The 16,699-nt window shown below is 42.8% G+C and overlaps 1 protein-coding gene across 8 annotated transcripts in view; it reads left to right on the top strand.

Annotated features, from left to right (window-relative positions):
* GRB10 (growth factor receptor bound protein 10) overlaps nt 1–16,699 on the top strand; it is a 155,651-nt gene that overhangs the window by 114,654 nt on the left and 24,298 nt on the right. The gene's annotated exons all lie outside the window — the stretch shown is intronic.

Raw genomic sequence — 16,699 nt, 5'->3', positions numbered from 1 at the left:
GTGCTGTTTTGGGAAAGTGTTGCATTCCATATTTTGCTTGATGAGCCTTATGGTCTGACCAAGGGACCTTGGTGTGTGCTCTGTTCCTCCTCACCTCTTACTTGGGTTGCTTGTCTCCAGTTAATGGTGACACAGGGAAGTACCTTTAAGTGTTTTCATGCTGTCTTAGGGTAGCAAAGGTATAAAAGATGATAGGTTGCACAAGTGCCTCTTCCTCTTTCTGTTGACCGCAGTGGGAACCTGAATGACTAGTGAAGACAGGATGTGTTTTGACTGAAGTGGCTAGTGACAGCGGAAATGACTGTCACCTCTATGTAGTTCAGGAGGAATGTAAACCAGGTAGTGATCTGTGTTCATGAACATCCTTTCCTTACCCTATGTTACTGAGCTGTTTTATTAGGACCAAATTTGGCCTGGTTTATAAGTGGGAAATTTTTGTTGACCATGTGCCTGAATGGCCAATGTCCTCAGTTACTCCTGGAAGAAACAGCAGAATTTGTTTATCTGGAGAGATGCTGGCAGTTCCAGGGCTGATTTTTTCTATCATTTGTTAAGGGCCTGTGGAAAATGATGAGTTTCATATCACAGTCTTGTGCAAATTCAAGTCAATACTCTTCCACATTTGTTCAGCGATTTCACTTCCGTGGGCTGTGTTCAGACATTTGGGGTAGCCTTTTCAACAGATGATTATAGATAAGATTTAGGGACGAAATACAGACTTTAATGGACAGATAGTTTTAGCCACTGGTACTTGATGCACAACAGTGATGCCAGTTTTTGAGAAAAAGCATAATTTAGTAACAATTGGGAATCTGGCCTGGGGAAATATCTCTTCTTCAAGAGCCAATAAGCCCATTGCGGGGAGAGCAATAACAAGAGTTTCTAAGGGAGAGGGTTGAGGAAGTGGACTGCCTTACTTTCTGACATTTCAGAAAGTAATTTACCTCTGATTTGCTTTCTGATTTTGTACTAGGGAAAGCTACCCTTAGCTCTTAGTTTGTGTATAAAAGCAAATGCAAGAAACTCGAGGTGGTTTGTGAAGAAGGAAGGAGGTTTAATTTCCCCAACTGATTATCCTCATTATGGACAATCAAAGTCATTAAGATCTCTTTCGGATGCTTTAGCTAACTTAAAATGCTGAATTTGTCATCTCAAGATGCTTTCCATGTTGAACCACAGAATGAGGCTACCTGGTAATTTATCTAATCCAGTCTGTACATATGAAAAATAATGGTGTCTGCAGAGAAGATCAAGACGTTCGGCTTAACGAGGCACTGTCCATGGAAGAAAAGTGTGTTATATCACACTCAAAGAGAATGTACCTTTTCACATCTTTAAACTGTGTTTTCATGGTGTAGCTGAAGGAAATTAATGCAGTAGCTATTTTGTTACTTTTAAAAAGTGCAATTCATAGGGTGCACAGGTTGGCAAAGCCTTGGTTGATGTGAGCCAAGGAAATTTGGGTTCACTGAAAGAAGAACCTACAGAACTCTGGAAAAAAATCCACAAAACCACTTACTTGTTACGAATTACACTTTAGGTCTGATTAGTGTCACTTATGTTGAAGAGTGTATAAGCAACAGTTGAACCAAAAATAATTTCAGTACCGAGTGTTTCTTGTTAATACTCTGCAGGCAGCAAAAAATTTCTGCTTTTGCTGTGTGTAATATTGTGCAGGAAGATGGGGGAGTTGTGGAACAAGCAAGTGTTGTGACACTTTTCTGTGCTGTACAAAAGGCAAGATAGATGTTCCTCCAGTAAGAAGCCTTGTGCTCTGCCACCACCCAAAGCCACCAACCTTCTGAAGCTTGAAAAGACAATAAAATTTTTCTTATATGTAGAATTGTCTCTACATGAATGAATTGAAAGTGGTAAGTAGTGAGATTTGCTGAAGTCAGCAGATTTGGTTTGACACAGTTACAAGTGAAGTATTAATTAATAGTTAATATTATTATTGTCATTTATTAATACAATATAGTTTTAAAGGATGCTTCAAAATAAATTAGTTTTCTTATGTACAACTATGTATTTAACCTATGAAATTCTACATAGCAATTAAATGGAAGAATTAGATATTGAAATTTGAAGTGTATAGAATGATATTTAAGTGTATGTTACTCGTTTACATAAATACAAGACTGCAATAAGCATAGAGATAAGGGAAGCAGATCTTAGTATTCAGATTTGTATCAAACCCAAGCTGCTGTTTGGGGAAGGAAGGGAAGGGGAAAACACTGTTTATGTTGAAATATATTTGATTCAAGTTTTGTTTAGAGGAGACTATTAAATTTTTATGTTGCCCAGGACCCTGAGATCCTGAGATGTTTACTTGTCCTTCCTTACACGTTCATCTAAATTGTCTTTTCCCTTTTGAGGCTAGCTTTCTTAAACTCATGTCACTGGGTCTGTGAGCCAAGTGCACAGCATTTTAAAAAATGTTTTATTTTGACAGGGAATGGAATTATGCACTCATGGAAATAGAAACTTCAGAATAAGAAAGATGTCCAAAGGATGATCTACCTTCTTCCAGTCAATCTGGGGGGGAAAAATGAGCTTGGGATAAGGCATTTTCCTTTAATAAACCTGACACCAGTGCCTTTATATTCTCTTTCATTTTCTCTGTGATTCAGTTCAAGAAGGTTTCAATGACCCAGATTTTTTCTCAGCACAATCCTAAAGAAGATCCATGATATAAATACAGAGCCATCAAAATCCTTTGAGAAAAAAATTATCATTCGTGCCAGGACGGAGATAAAGTTACTGGTATCTTTCCATGGTGAATTTCTTTAACCCCTTGACAATTTACAGAGGGGAGAGAGGGGCAAAAGGAAGCATGCTTGTAGGTAATGACATTTATCTGTTACCTATAGCACATAAAAATACAGTCAGCTCCCTTGTCATTGTCTTTTGGAGTCTTGGAAATGGTTGATTTCTCTATGATCAGCCACAGTAGGCCACTCTTTAAAATATTTCCCACTTAATATCATGCCGAATTTGTTTCTAGAGGGTGTCTCTTCTCTTAAAAGATTCACCCAATGTTTGCTCTTTTCCTTTTGTGATTTTTTTCATACCCTTTTGCTTGCACTAAACAAAGAAACTAGGCATATGAGCTATTTGAATATAATTGTCTTTTTAATACAGGTAATTATTTTAAATGTTTAATGGGATCCTCATGAAAATTGTTGCATAAACTTTACAATTAGAGAGAAGGCTCTTTGATTGCATTTGTGTAAGATATTTAATTGGGTGGACAGCACAGAATGAATATGTTTGGAAATTATCTCAGATTACCTGCTTGTAGGGGGATGCCTATAGGGAGGAGAAAGCTTTGCTTCCAATTAACTTCAAAGATAAGATAGCTTAATTGGAAGCTGACTGTGCCTTGACAGCTTAAGAGCAGCAGTGACTTCCATGTAAAATAATCTGAAGCAGATGCTGAATGAAGAAGTAGCATTTTCTTTCATGCAGCCTTTGGCATCAGATCTCTGGCATTATGTTATCTAGTTCTATATGAGGAAGCATTTTTTTATTGTGACATTGATTTCAGCACAGTATTTCATATTTATACCTACGCTGTTAAGTTAATCAGCCTTTGACAAACCATAACTAACTTAAAGGGAGCTTCGAACCACTTTGGCTTGGCTTGGGAAAATAGTGATGAAGAATCCTACAAAAAGACCATTTAGGGTTCCTGATCTATGATCAAACAAGATCTTCTTTATGCTTTAGTTAATGTTGTGGTTATGTAACTTTTCACTATCTGTATAAGAGCTTGGAGGCTAGAGAAATGGGCTGCAAGAAAGCTCATGAAGTTTAACAAGGGCAAGTGTAAAGTCCTGCACTTCTGAAGGAGCAACCCGAGGCAGCAGTACATGCTGGGAGTCACCCAGCTGGAAAACAGCTTGGCAGAAAAAGACTGGGGGTCCTAGTGGCCTCCAAGTTGAATGTGAACCAGCAATAAGCCCTTGCTGCCAAGAAGGCTGATGATATCCTGGGCTGCCTCAGGCAAACCATCGCCAGTGGGTTAAGGGAGTTAAGGGTTTATTCAGCACTGATGAGGCCACATGTGGAGTATTGGGTCCAGCTCTGGGCTCCCCCAGAGAGAATATCCAACAAAGGCCTGGAGAGATGATATGGGGACCATAGCATCTCTGCTGTGAGGAAAGGCACAGAGAGCTGGGACTGTTCGGCCTAGGAGAGAGAAAGCTCAGTAGCATCTTATGAATGTGCATAATTACCTTGAAGGAGGGTGCAAAGAGGAGAGACCCAGGCTCTTTCCAGTGGTCCCCAGGGTTAGAACCAGCAGTAACGGGCACAAATGGGAACACAGGATGTTCCCTCTGAATGTGAGGCAACGCTTTTAACTGTGAGGTTGACTGGCTGCTCTCAGTCACAGCCCAGAGAGGTTGTGAATCTTCATCCTTGGACATACTCCAAGGCACCTGGACGCTGTCCCAGAGAAAGGGCTCTAGGTGACCCTGCTTGAGTTACAGGAAGGATCAGATATCCTCCAGAGATCCCTTCCATCCCTCAACCCTATGTGAGCCTGTGATTGTTCCTAAACTTTTATAATGAAAAAAAAAAAAAAAACCAAAACCCTCAACCCAAAAAAAGGTGAAAGGTGTGTCGATCTTGAAACATACCATCTCTGTCTCATGTCTTTAATAATAAAGTTTGGAGTTAAAAGGGTAAAGCTCCCTGTTAATTAATTTATAACTACTGAGTTTCTAAGAGTAGTATTTTTGCTTGCCTGGCATGTGCCAGCATTACCAACATAATCCATGTGAATATCTTGTAAGAATTCTATTAAAATTTACTTTAGTGGAGGGATTTCTGTGTTGAATGTTTGGATCTTATTTGATTATGAATAGTACTGAAATTGAACAATGGCAATCAAAGTACACCTAAATATGTGTTCTATATATGTGTGTCATATATCAGTAAAAATAGAGGAGTTGTCTGATTTATAAATGATGAGAACCTGGACCAGAGCACTTAGAAGATAATCTGTTCTCTTGGGAAATCCTCAGCCTTAGAGGCACGAAAAAATAACGTCACTCAAATGCTTATTCAACTAGTCACAAGGGATAGAATAAAAGATTACCAGTTGGCAAAAAAGATGATGGAAAACATTTAAGGGCTGTGAAAAGAGGTTTATATGATTCAGTGCAGCTTTGCACTGAAATCTGTTTGATAAGCAGCAGTGGAATATTGATAATGATGTACCTGCAAAGGAGACAGACGTGTGTAGTATGATGGGAAGGACTGGGTGGGGAGTGTGTATTGATGTCAGGGTAAGAGGAGCTGCTCTGGAGTAAGTGTTGGTACAAAGCAGTACTCACATCTCTGCACTGTGACCTGCAGCAGGAGATGCAGAGAGCTGACATGTTAATCTTCAGGAGCAGGCTGAAGAGAGGAGCTGCAAGAAAGGAAGCATGGAGCAGTTTGTGATACTTCAAATCAGGCCGCTGAGAACTGGGGAGAACATAAGAGGGGAGAGGCTATTACTGTTCATCCACTCTGTGGCCACAGGTCCTTTAAAGCAACTTGTGTGTGTGCCTGCTGAATGTCTTACTTATTGTCGCTTTAGCAAAGTAACCTTCTTTTTAAAAGTTGGCATAAATGCTGCAGACTTCAATCCATATAATACAATCTATAATGAGCTAACTACTTCACTTTTGAGCCACTGCTGCTCCAGGAATTAATGCCTGGAAACCTCAGTACATGTAGATGATAGGGGAGAGCTGGAGGACATTGTTGTGAGTAGGATTGTATAGAGGACCATTTAGTTGCTTTTGTTTCTCAGCTTTTGGTAAAAACCGGTTGATTCCTTTCAGTTCATAATAGGCTGAATACCAAGCTGTTTCTATAATGTCATGGATTGCTTGTTCGGCATCCTTTTAATTAGTGACATTTTATTTAGTCCAAATTAAATATGCCAGATGTAGCTGATTTAGTGGCTAACAATGATGAGTGAGGGGAGGGAGAGCTAACATATAGCCGTCTGTTCTCAGGGAAGTTTGTTGGGGTTTTTTTGTTTTGGTTTTTTTTTTTTTTTTTCCTTTTAATTTTTTTTTATTTCTAGTTCCACAGGAGAAGTTGGAGTGGTAACCATGGCAGCAGGGAATTTGTCCCTGCAAGCTAAGCAAATGGTTGGGTTGTGTGGGGTTTTTTTGTGTTTGTTTTTTTGTTTGTGGTGCCCCTATTTGGAGGAAGGGGTGTGCAAAGTGGTCTCAAGTAAGCCCTGGAGAGGGAGCTTGGAAACAGATAAGTTAGAGATGCTTGCTGTGGACTTAAACTCGAGAGCTGATCTTCCTCTAGTGTGCCCTGATGGATGGGTGCAGCAGTGAAGCAGAGCAGTGAGAGATATGAAAAATTTCTTGGTACCTTGGATCTCTACATGAAGTGTTTTGGGATGGTGTAATTAGACACTGTATGCTAATAAATCTCTTGTATTATTGTTTTTGGATTTATGCCAATATTTTTCTCACTTTTTTCCACTGAAAATGAAAAATTCTTAGCAGGTTGGAAGAGAGTGAGATTTGCATGGGGTTAGCTGCATCAGCCCTGGAAACTTTTGCTGTATCACACCATTATTTTCCTCTGATACTTTAATCTACCAAAAATTAAACAGCAGAGCAGTTTCATGAAACAGTTTTCTTCCTATCAGAGAAATCACTAAAATGAAAATTGCACATGCCTTGAGGAGAGGATAACATAAGCTCGCTTCTTCCATTGACATAACTTTTCCTGGGTGAAGATCTGCAGGGGGTTAATTCTGGCCGCACAATCGATGCTTACACAGTTGCGCAGAAATCCCCTCCCCGCCCAATGAGAGCAGCTCTGTTAACAGCATTTATTATGTGCATGTGATAAACTGACCCATAAAACATCCTGAACATTGCAGGCAGCAACAATTAGCTGATACTCACTGCTTGGAATCGCCGGCTTCCAGAGCCGGTAGCTCGGGAGACGGGAAGTTAAGCAATATTGCTGAATACTGTACGGCGCAGAGGCAGCTGATGGCACGGCTGGGCATTAGGGATGCTCTGCCATGCTGCTGGAGTTAAGCCTGTCACCCTCTCCTTATAAAGCACCCTGCTGCTGCTGCCAGAGCAGTGCAAACTCAGCCCGCTTGGAAAAACCGATTGTGAGTTGTGCCCGATGCTGTTGGAGGGCAGGAAATTTGTATTTCCAAGTGTGCTTGAGCTTTTGGGATTTTCAGTGCATGGAAGCCATTGTGCTGTAAATTTCATAGGGTGTTTATTCTTTAAATGGTCATCACTCCTTGAGTGCCTGCAGGTTGCGGCCAGTTTTCCTAAGGAGTCTTTTCTTCATGTTTTCCTTTTTTTTTTTCCAGTAACTTCCGTTATCTTTTTCACTGTTCTAAGTTGTTCTCATCTTCCTATTTTCACACTTAGGTTGGTTGTAGTCCTTGTATTTTGTCTCCATGTGGCATATCATGGTTGATTCTCCTCTTATCAAGCTCTGCATGTTGAATTCATAGAGATTTTTCCTTAAAAGTTTCTTTTGTTTTGCTTTCTAGCTTCCCCCTCTCTCCTGGCATCTTTGGTGTAACTTCCTATTCGGGGATGTCATTGCTTCATCAGGATGTGTGTGACCATGTGTGTGTGTGAGAAATAAAGGAACTCTTGTAAAGATAGATAATTGATTTCTTTTTTCTTTTTAATCTAGTGCACTGCTGTGTCTGTTTCTGAAAACTCTTTTCATGCTGCTGAAGTCAATGCTAGCCTGTCTAGGAGCTGGGGCTTCAGCTAAGAACTTGTTTTCATTAATTTTTTTAAATTCATTTTATCCCTCAGGGATGCAGAGGAATCCTTAGGAACTGTGCTCTTGCAAGCCCTGGGGAACAGATTCACAAGTCCTTAAATCCTTGACTTTTTCGCTCCTTGTGATTACTTTTTTGGGAGGTTGGAGGAAGACACATGAGTGGGAAGAGGGTCTATCTTTGTCTTACCCTGTATTGCATTCTAAGTTTAATTTCTGTTCAGCCCTATGTCTTAATGCTTGCTTAGATTCCTCTGCTACCAGACTAGGTAAATTGGATTGCATTTGCTCAAGACAAATTTCATAACTATTGGTTCCTAAAATAGTTTGTTTTGTTGTGTCTGGACATTCCAAATACATTTTATTTGGCATTGCCCCCTATTATTGGGCTGCTGTTTTTGTTCTGTTTCTGTTATTACATCAACCACAATCAAAATCCCAAGGTCCCATTTTATCACGTAAGGACCCAAAGGTTTTCCCATGCATTAAAAATGCATACATTTTCAAATACCAATCCTCACTCTCCAAAAACATCTTTGAAAGCAGTCTCTGGTCCCTTTCCTACTAATATGTGGCTGGACCTGTAGATGTAAATAGCACGCTGGGGCCCGGTCTAGGTGTGTGCACAGTACTTAAAGGTGTTCCTGTTGTCTGCTCTGCAACCTCTCTGCTCCTCTCTCCTGAGAAAAACATGCAAGGGAAGGGGGGGTTTGTGGCCTACCCACACAGAAGTTCTGCTTGGAAAATTGTAAATCAAAGTGAGAAGCCAACTGCACATTGCCGGGCCCTGTGCTAGAATCAGTTTTTGGCTCATAGGGTGCCTGGGCCCTAGATGATAAGGGCCTCAGCTGCTGTTGTCACAGTGTTCTACTGGGAAAGAAGGAGCCATCCAAGTCTTGGGGACCTGTACCATTTTCCTAAATCCAGTGGGAAGCTGTTCCCTGGAGCCTTGTTGCACCTTCTGCCAAGCTTCAAATTAATGTGGTTCTTGTGGTTGGAAGCCTGTGCGGCAAGGAAGATGTGGTGACAATTCCTTCTCTACAGAGTAATTTATAATGGCAAAGCAATTTAAAATACTCAGTAACTAGCTTGGTTACTTAAGGATTTAATCAAGAAATTATTATGGTTTTTCTTTATATTGCCCTTTCTAAGGTTGTTAAGGATTTAAATTGTGTTTGTAAGAAGTTTTGTACTAAACCTTGCTCTTGGAGCAAATTCAGATAATAAATAATGCATTCTGTAAGCACAGCTGAGGAGAATTGGAAGCTATCTAGGGATACATTGCACAATAAAATATATGAAAGGTAAAGGTTAATGCCAGCAAAATAATTTAATGCCTTTCATTACATAATCAAAGCAGTGTAACAGTGTCTGTAACTGTCTTTTTTAATGTATGTAAAGGATCTTGAAACCAGAAAGGATTTTTGCATAAAAAGCAATTGCTGTTAGGAGGAGCTGTGTGGAGAGAAGGGAGCACATTTACAGACTTACAGTCAAAACTAACAGAAAATACTGGAACAGTCTGGACCCCCAGATCCAGAACTGAGTGAGCTGTTGTTGCTCTCCCTTCCTGATGGTGTGGACTGTCGAAGCCTGTACAAACTGCTTCCCAAGCCTTCTCTCTTTCAGCATTCTGCAAATACCCTGAAGCTTCAGCAAAATTCATAAAAGGCCTATTGTTACTCTTAGAAGGATTGAAAAAGTCTTTCTCCTTTCTTTTACCTAAAAATGAGAGGCAAATGAGGAATTGAGTGGGAAGATGTGAAAATGTCAAACAGGTCAAATGATCTATCTGAACATCTGAACATTAAACCAAAGTGGGAAAGAGTTGAAACAGCTTTTGGGAATACTGTCACAAAATTGATGTGTTGTCTGTATGTAGGTATGTATCATTTAAAACTGCATTCCGCTATTTATTTTTAAAATATGGAAATTACAGGGTAGCAGCTTACAGTTTCCAAACCTTCAGCCTCTAAGTATGTGCACACACATTGAAATAAATCTTTTGTTCATGCAGGCAGTGGTTATGACTTGAAAATGTGCTCTGCACAGTTGTATATAAATAGCTGAGATTTTTGAAGATGCTTCAATGCAGTTGCTGTACAATACTAAACCTATACAGAGAGAAATACTTTTAGATTTGAGAAATGCTTTAAATTTTGAGAAGATAGAAGCAGATAATTCAGTGCCCGCAGAAAAAATAATTATTTTCACATGCAGTTTTGAATTAGAGGAGGAAAAGCTTTGGCTTGTTACTACAATACTTCTGTTTCAGAGTTTAGCAGTACCCCAAATGTGCTCATTGTATATGTTCCTTTAAACATGCTTTGTATACATGCAACATAACACACTTTGCTTATTTCTTTAAGCTCAAATGTCAACAATTGCAGTGTGTAATTGTGCTAGTTTTGACTGGGGTAGAGTCAGTTTTTTTCATAGTAGCTGGTATGGGGCCATGTTTCGGATTTATGATGAAAGCAGTGTTGATAATTCCAGAGATGTTTTAGTCACTGCTCAGCAGGGCTTACAGAGCCAAGGTCTTTTCTGGTCCTCACCGTATCCCTCCAGCAAGGATGGGAATGGAACACAAGAAGCTTAAGGGGACACAGTTGGTGCAGCTGACTCCAACTAACCCCGGGGAAATCCTGCACCATTTGGTATCATACTTGGCCCATGGAGCTGGGGGAAGAAGAAGGATGGGGCAAGGGGGGAACATTTGAAGTGATGGTTTTTATCTTCCCAAATCACCATTACTCATGATGGGCTTTCCTGGGGATGGCTGAACACCTGCCTGCCCATGCAAAGTGGGGAATGAATTTCATGTTTTGCTTTGCTCATGTGCATGGCTTTTGCTTTCCTGATCAAACTGTCTTTGTCTCAGCCCATCATTTTTCTAACATTATTCCCTCCAATTCTCCCCCCCACCCCACTGGGGGCAGTAAATGAGCAGCTGTGTGGGGCTGAGCTGCTGGCTGGGGTTAAACCATGCTGTAAACAGTGCAGAGAGATGTTTGCTTGATTAGTCACCACGGTGGCCTAAATTCAGCCAATGTGGCTTACAGCATCCATCTTAAGTCCAGAATCAAGAGCCTTTGTCATGTGCTTTAGACAGTAAGTTGCTCCATCTCTCTGCCTTAGTTTCACAAGGAATGTAACTCTCCAGAATTACCGGGTGCATGTGTGACTGGGTGTTCATGGGTTCAGGAGAGCTAACCTTCCGAATACCAGTGCTGACTTGAACCCAGCATTAATCCTGCCCTGCCCATCCCTGTGATTCCCAAAATCTCTCTTGCTGGTACAACCATCCTGGGGTTTATGACTTCAGTACTGGTTTTGATAAGCACTGAACATAAGATGACATTATGATTCCCCTTCAGGTCAGGTTATTCCTCTGACCCTTGGAAATGGGTTTAAAATTCAGTAGCCCAGTGAAGGGGGACAGAATGAGCATTTTGAAACACGGCCAACTAAAGCAGGGTTTGTGGGATTTTGTTTTGAGGTTACTGTTCTGAATAAGAAAGTCATAGACTAAGATCTTGATCGTACAGCAGTTGTTCTCATTTGTTGTTCATAGGCTTTTAAATGTGTACCTAAATATAGTGTATGCCAGAGGAGAGAGTTAATGTTGCTATGAGAACCTTAACCTCAGCATTTCCAAGGGTTTTATGTGTATATGTAGGGGGGAAAAAAAGCAATGATCAAATACCTCACAGGATTTTTTCTTTTATAAGGAAGTACTTATCTGATGCCTTGTGTGTAAGTGATCTTATCCACATTGTATTGCTGTTACCACTGCTGTTTGTCTGAAGGGCTATTTTCCTGCATGAGCAGTGCAACAGAGAAGGCAAAAAGAGCCATAGGGTTGACCTATATATTTATTTCATTGCAGCAGTTGAATTTTCCATGTCTTATAAAGCTGCCTTAATGCTACTAGGCAAGTAAAGGGGGACTGGCTGGTGCTTCAGCATGTAGATGTGGCTGACTGGGTTCTTTGCCTGTCAGGTGTGCACAGAGCGTGCTTAGAGGCCTTTCTTTTTCAAAGGTTTGTAACTTCAGGAAGCAAAACCTTCCCTTGTTTGTTGCTTTTTCAACCAGGCAAATAGCAGTTCAAGGGTAGCCTGCAGGCTGAGCTTGAGTCTTCAGCAGCTTTGTGTTGTCTGGTCCTAATTGAAAGATTCCTCATTCCTCCAGTGATTGACTCTGCTCTTGTGAGCTGATAAGCTTTGATTATTAAAAGCTTTTAGAAAAAAAGATCTCATCAAAACAGGGTTCCAGTGAAAACAGCAAGTACCTGCCTAGTACATAGGTGCCTTCTGCAGTAAATAGCGCTTCTGGTTGCACAGATTTCAGTTCCATTTTCCTTCTATGTACCTCACTGATTGTATGATTTTCATGTCTGAGCAGTCTTGATGAGTGAAATTGGGGGATGGAAGTCAAAACTTGCTGGACTGATTTTCTGTTTGTACAGCTCTTAGTAATGACTTTTCAGTGTCCTTTAATAGCTTTCTGTGAGGTCTCTGATCTACTTCTCTTAAAAAGGGAAACTCTAAAAGAACTAGTGTACTGAAACCTTTGATCTATTAGATTTCAGTCAGAGGGCCTTCTGATAACTGGTGCTTCCTTCTTCTGTTTGGAGTCATAACCCAGGATAACATGGGTTGGTCTGCACCGATATAAATTACGCTGTTTAATTTCAGATTGTAGAATGCAAATTTAGATCTGTTTCCCACTGAAGATTATTAGCATAACATTATGTAAAGGAGTGAATTTCTGTGATCATTGTGTATAGTATAGGTTTTGTTTTGAAGAAAAAGGAAAGAAACAGCATAAGAAATGGAGAAGAATTGATGTGACCATCACATGACTGTTTGGGTTTTCTGGTTTTTGTTGTTGTTTGTTTTTCCCTTCACATTCCTAAAATATTTGCATTACTTGATACACACAAAATACTGAGCAAGGTTGAGGAACTGAGGCTGGAAGATGAAAGAGCCATGAAGATACTCAAGATATGCGACCCATTATATGAAACCTCTGAAGTGATGAATATTAATGTTCTTTTAAATTTTTAATTTTTAAAGTCTTTTTCGTCTTTAGAAAAAAGAAAAGAAAAGCTTGGGGGAAGACTTCTTCCCAGAACAATGGTGCAGTCTGTTATCTGCTCCTTTGCGCTGTAAAGCACTGAATGTTCAGCCAATATAGTGCTCTGGTTGGCTTAGCATTCTTAACCTTAATTTTGAATAGAAGGTGCCTTGTGCTGCTGACGTAATTAGGGCCTTTTGTAAATCACTGTTGCAGGCAGTCTGCTGTTGCATTTCACTGCATTTCTCAGAGGGATGCAGTGCAAAAGTGTCAGACTAACTTTTTGAACCTCTCATCAGGCTAAGTGTTTTCATTATTGGAGTATTTTATTGGAGTAATCTTGCTTAGTTTTCCTTTGTAGATAATAAGCCCTAAAACAGTTTTGGAAATGAAACAGTGTTTCTGCTGGATGAAGTTTGAATAGGGAGCCCTTAAAGTGGGAGGTGCTTCCTTAGGAAGAAAGAAAGAGAGAAAAAGGAAAAGTGAGAGTTGGATATGACCAATTGACTTTAAATTCAGTTCCCTCTGTGATACAGAAATACTGTTATCTGTGTCTTCTGTCACATAAATTCATGTCAGAAAGTTAGAGGTCGTCAAGCTGGTTTCGTATTTGTGGTTATGCTTCATAACTCTGCAGCATTGTTTGGAGGCATAAAATCCCCTTACCTTCCATGTAAGCCTCTTAGGGGCTGTTGCACTCTTGCCTCTGCAGAGGCACAGGGTTTCATCTCACTTATGCCTCTCTCCTGTCCCCTGGGGCAGGGTTCAGTGCAGGCCATTACATCCCCTCCTGATGCAGTGTTTTATATCTGTGATGTCAGTGTGATACATGGCCTTGCACTGTCCTTGATGGCAAACACGGCACTATTAATAGTCAGTGAAGTTGACTTGCTCACCACTGCATTCATGCTGCCCATCCATTGCACTTCAGACCCTGGAGTGCCTTAAGGGCCCTGTTAACACCCCAAGGGCTGACTGGTCCCATAAATGAACATATCCACGTTTGTAACCCAACTCCCATAGTGGCTGTGGTGTGGGGATCGTGGGTGCTGCCTCCAGGGCCTGGCTCTCCTGAGGAGGGAACATGGCATTACAGTAGTAGTGCACCAAACTGCTGTGTTGGGTAGTTTGAAATGCTGGGTACTTCAGGGGGGCTGGCATCAGCATCAACATCACTTCAGATTCTGGGCAAGGAGGGGGAGGGTGGGACACGTACCCCTGACTACCCCTGACCCCTTTACTTCACACTCAGACAGCACAGCATGAATGAGCATAAAAGACAGCTGCAGCTTTCTTCCAGTGGCCACAGGGCATTAAGGCTTTTCATGCTTGGGAGCAAAGTGTGGTGGTTGTCTTTACACTCTCTTCCACCTGCACGGGCTGGAGAGGCACCCTCAGCAAAAGAGCTTTGCCTCTCTTCTGGGACTTGGCACTGACAGTGATCAGGTGCTGTCTGTACCACTGCCTTGTTCCCAGAAAGAAAGGAAAAGAGGCGGGGTTTGTCCTCCAGGTGTTGCGAAAGTGGCGATTGCTGTGGCGTATTCCTGATTCGGGCTCCCCTGTGAAAGCTGAGGCAGAGAGCAGAGGGCTGTGCTTCTCGTGGCTAATGAATGAATGATGTCACCAGGTTGGTTCCCGAGGCAGGAAATCCATCCAAAACAGTTTAGTTTCAATACAGAAAGTGCAGTTACGTGCAGAGTAAGCTCAAAGTAGAAAGGAATTCTTTCACCACCAACTTTTTGGTCCAATCTATGGCTACACTGTAAAAAGTAGAAGAAAAAAAAAAATTCAAGCGGGTATTAGTCCCTGCCGTTCCCCACTAAAACAAACAAAATAGCTACTTTCTGTCTTGCTGCATACTGGCTTTTCGGTGTGCTTGCCCATCCTGGGAGGGAGCATGAGAGCTGCGCTCCCCACTAGCACACTGCGGGGTGTCTCGGGCATGGATCCACTCGTGTGGCCCCGTCCCGCGGGCGCGCTGCCGAGCGGCGGAGCGGGCCGGGACCGCTGCGGGTGTGATGCGGGGCTCTGCTGCGACACGGCGCTAGCGACACAACAGAGACTTGCCCGCAGGACAGAAAACGGGGGCACCCCCACGCCCAACAAATTCCTGCGTGTATGAGGATGCCTCTGGCTTGGCTAAGCGTTGGCAGGAGTGCAGCCGTAACATTGCACAGCACGCATGCCTTCCCCAGAGCAACCGGGATTCCCCCTCCTCTCCTTTCCGGAGCCCACTTCTGAAAGAGCTGGCTCATCCCTGCTGTCAGATGAAGCCGTTTCCTGAACGCGCGGGTTTGAGTCACTTAGGCTGGATGAGGCTTTAACTCCTCCCTCACTGGGCTCGAATTTGTGCGTAGCCGGGGCACCGGGAGCGGGGGGCGGGGGCGGCGCCGGCCGTGCTCGCTCGCCGCCGGCACGGTGGCACCGCCGGGGCCCGGAGCGGAGCCGGGCCGGGCCGGGCGGGGAGCGGGGAGCGGCGGCGGAGAAGTTCAAGTGCCCAAGTTGCAGGCGATGACATCAGCCGGGCTGCGGGCGGGACCGGCACCGGCGCCGGGGCAGCAGCACACGCGTGCCGGGCTCCCCGCACCCCGCCCCGCCGCCGCCCCAGGGGTCTCGAGCGCCCCGAGGTCGTCATAAAATCCCCACATTTCCTTTGTAATTCCTTTTTTTTTCTTGGGGGGTGGGGGAGGCGGGAATAATTTGGAAGTCTGATAGTGTGTGGGAAATGATTACATCAGTCGGAGGGAGGGCTAGGATTGGTCTGCACAGTGTGGTTTGATTCACTACCGCAAAGATTGCGTGTAACCCTTTGAGTGGAGCTCTGGCAGAGTTGTTTCCCTCCCCAGAAACAGTCCCCATAGCAGGGGCTACGTGACAGGTAGGGTACGGCCGCCCGGCACCCCAGGCGCCCAGCCGCAGGCTGCAGAGGGTCGGCGGAGGCAGAGAACTAACTCTCAAGAGGCAATCCCCATTTAAAATGCCATCTTGTTCTTCCGACTGCTGCCTTTTACGTGCCGTTGAGGTAAGATTTTCCATATCGAATTACCCTCTAGGTTTTTGTTAGACTCTCCTTCTCTAGCTAGGATGCGGAGCGTTTTAAACGCGGAGCTGATTTAAATCTGGGACCTGCACATTTGCCCGGAGAAATAATTTTGCGGGAAGTGTCTCTCGCTTGAGCAGAACAATGCAAAGAGGAAAGCATCTGTATAATTCAGGAGGTGGGGGAGAAGGTTCTTGACTTGTTCTCTCATCCCCATTGATATTTAGGATGTGCAGCGTGTGCACATTTGGTTTCAAACTACTTTCAAGCTAGGATCAAAAGAGAAGTCAGGGCAGGGAGAGAAATGTGTGGACTGTGCTAGGTAATTGATTTGCCGGCAAACTGTGAGTGGGACTTCCACACATGAAACAATCAAAAGTTAGTGGGGAACAAGAGAGCCATTTTTAATCTTTGGGGTCTTGGCCTGCTCCTCTGTGAATGTTCAGAGGCCTCCAGTGGGATCGCAATGAAAATTGTGTGTGTTTGACTGGATGTGATTTCTCTCGCCCACTGTTGCCAAAGTATTCTCTCGACATTGTTTCACGTTTGCTTGCCTTACACAGCTTTATACAGAACCTGCTCTCTCACTTTTCCTGTGTACGTGGTCATATTAACCCTGCTGAATCTTTGTTTAGTGCAGGGAGGTGTTGGGGAGGGGGGAGGGGAAATAGGTCTAGGGGGCATCGAGAGAAAGTGTTATAAAGTGAATCATCCATTTCATTTGTCCTGCCGAGGTGCTTGGAACCCTCACACCAAGAGGATGATGCTTTTCTACAGTAGCTGTGTGGTTTG

This window comes from Passer domesticus, chromosome 1 (genome assembly GCF_036417665.1).
Source record: "Passer domesticus isolate bPasDom1 chromosome 1, bPasDom1.hap1, whole genome shotgun sequence".
In the NCBI taxonomy this organism is placed as follows: Eukaryota; Metazoa; Chordata; class Aves; order Passeriformes; family Passeridae; genus Passer; species Passer domesticus.
This window is presented reverse-complemented; position numbering and strand designations above follow the sequence as displayed.